Raw genomic sequence first — 2,925 nt, forward strand, 5'->3', positions numbered from 1 at the left:
TTTCCTCTTTTATTATTTGTTTGTGATCCCCATAGTTGATGCCAACCATTGAAATCGCCACTCAGTATTATGGGGGATTTGTTGTTATCCGAAATGTAGTTTTCTATTTTTTTAATATTTTTATCTTTGTCTGTCTTTGGTTCTATATATGTACTTATTAGGTGGATGTGTTTTCCTTTCGTTTCTATTTTGACTATGCTTATATTGCTAGAGGATTCCTTACTCATTCCAATCATACTAAAGTTGTTACTTGTTTTTGCTATTATACATGCTTTAGTTCTTTCTGATTTTTTATTGAATTGGTATACCGAATACTCACTAGGGCATATGACGTCGTTGCCACTTCCGGTGTATGGTTCACTTATGAGTGCAATGTCAATATTAAATTTATTTAAGTAGAGGTATAATTCGTGTTGTGCGTAATAATTTCTGCCCAAGTTGCATTGGATTATTTTAATTGTGTTTGTTGAGGGTCTATTAGAATTATGATGTGCTCGGTTGTTATTTATGGTGTTCCTCTGTCGGTTGTGTGTGTTTACTGGTTTATTGTCCATAGTCAATAGTATTGTCAATTTTAGCTCTTATGTTCGATAGGATGCGACAAGAGTTTGACGTCGCCCTATGTTGAGTGTTAAGTTTATTTGGGAACCTCGCATTATGGGCAGCGCAGTTATGGCATTTAGGAGGAGCTTGTTGGTCTCCTTTGGTTGGGCAATCTGCTTCTAAATGGTTGGGTTCAGCGCAATGGGCACAACGTATCTGCTCCGACCTGCAATGCTTCCTTGTGTGCCCAAACTGTAAGCAGCTATGGCACTGTAAGAATGGAGAAAATTCTTCAGAATATACCCTCTGGTGATCGAGGCGGATCCTACCTATTAGCATTGCAGCTCGGAATAGCCGTGGGCTGACGACGAAGACAGCGTTGTATAGTTTTCCATTACGGTTGTTGCGTTTGAACCGGAAATTGATGTCTTCTTCGGAGAAGTCGTCAAACTCGATGTTCTGTCCAAAAAGAACGCCTACTAGGTCCTCCGCGGGCATATCCTCGGAGATGCCTTTGAGTATTATCATCGGCTTTAACTTCTTGCTTGGTTCAGCCGTGACTTGCGCCGCTTCGGAGTCCTGTAGCCGTCTAAGTGCATCCTCGCAGTCTCTTACTGAATCAAATTCTACCCTGAGTTTGTTTTTAGCAAGTGCGGACACTTTGGAGGGCGCATACTTGGCCCCTCCAAAGCTGATGCTTTTCCGGAAAGCTTCTACAGTCTCCTGCCGAGTGCCCACTGGTGTCTTGGTGGTTATTATAAGGGCGGGTTTAGTAGTGGGTACTTTTATTTGAAGAGGTAAAGTTGACGTCGTTGGTGGCAGGGGGAAGGAACCCTGCGAAGCGAGGGGACGGCGGGAGCTCCCGTAACCGGCAGTGCCGCGTCCGGTTATCTGCGCGTAAGTTGTACCGGTGGGTATGAGCGGGGGGCATGCGGAGGCGGTGGCTAGATCTTCCCGCAGTTTTCTAACCTCAGTGATGCAAGTGGTAAGCTCTTTTATAAGTTCCATGGTGGAGCTTGTAGCTGTAGCTGTTATAGTGGCGCAATCCTGAGAACCTTGCTGAGAGAGTTATATCCGGCGAAGAGGAGACAAGCGCACGACGCTCGTAGGCTTCCACTGCTTTTTGCGTCTCCGCTGTGAGAGCTACGACAAGCTCTTGTTCGGAGCTGTGAGACTTTTCCCTTCAGTTACTGCCTTGATTGCAGTCGTGGTAAGTAGCCTCACTACTCTCGATAAAGAGGCCAGGTCAGCAGCTGACGCTGGAAGGTCAAGGGGTAAGCAAGGTGGATGACGTGGTGCTCGTTTAGCTATTACTAGCATGTCCGCGTTACTGCCCGCTACTTCTTGTGAAGAGCCAGAGGCACTTGTTTGCGTGACGAGAGCATTATCTTTATTTGAGTTATCTGTTGCTAATAAAACATCACTACGCTGTGAGTCCGCCATTTGAGATTCCATGATTCAACATTTATTTTTGTAGGCTAGGATACAGATACGGATCAGATATAGATTTGGTCACCCCAAGGAAGAAGGAGGAGAGGAGCATCTTCTTATCTCGTATAGCTTTTTGTGCTCCTCGGCACGAATATCGAGGGGGAAGATCCTGGCCAGGACCACACTGGATGGTAAAGATGTGGTCCTGTGGGATTTGCAAATCATAATAGCGAACAGCCTCGTAATCCTGTCTAGGCGTCTCCTAACTTGCACCGTCTTACTCTTATCTGCCCATACACTGGCTGCATACAGGATGGTTGGCTCCACCACTGCCACGTATATGGTACGGATAATATCCGGGATAAGGGAAAGTGGGGAACTTTGCTCTTGCAGTTCTAGAGATCAACTTGTACAGGTTGACTGCTCTCTTGGAGACCTGTGCAATGTGCTTCATAAAACTGAGATTGCGGTCGAGAGTCAAACCCAATATCTTCATGCTCTCACAGTACAGGAGTGGTTGGCCGTTCATGTTAAGTCTTGGCGTATGAAACTTCATCTTTTTGGTGAATAGCATCGTCTGCGTCTTTTGTGGGGCGAAGTTCAATTTGTTTAATCTTCCCCAGTTAGTGATAATTTCCAATGCTTGGTTGACTTCGGTCTCAACCACCGTGCCTTCCACTCCTGTACTGATTAAAAGCAGGTCATCAGCAAAAGCCTGGATATGTGCTTTGTGATCTTTAGTGGTCTCAAGGAGTCCGTCCAGCAGTACGTTCCATAAAAGTGGTCCGCAGGTAGAGCCCTGTATGCAGCCCTTGTTGTTCTAACTATTTCCTTTCCAGCATATCTCACCGTAACGCTCCTTGATTTTAGGTAGCTCCCCATCAATTTGATCAGAGGTGCACTTACTTTTTTCCTGATTAGCTGGTGTAAGATGGCAGGCCAACAGACATT

The 2,925-nt window shown here is 45.4% G+C and overlaps 1 pseudogene; it reads right to left on the bottom strand.

Moving 5' to 3' along the window:
- Positions 1-543: 543 nt before the first annotated feature.
- On the bottom strand, positions 544-1,998 carry LOC120634113 (annotated as a pseudogene).
- Between the last annotated feature and the right edge of the window lie 927 nt (positions 1,999-2,925).

The sequence above is a fragment of the Pararge aegeria genome, chromosome 23 (genome assembly GCF_905163445.1).
Source record: "Pararge aegeria chromosome 23, ilParAegt1.1, whole genome shotgun sequence".
In the NCBI taxonomy this organism is placed as follows: Eukaryota; Metazoa; Arthropoda; class Insecta; order Lepidoptera; family Nymphalidae; genus Pararge; species Pararge aegeria.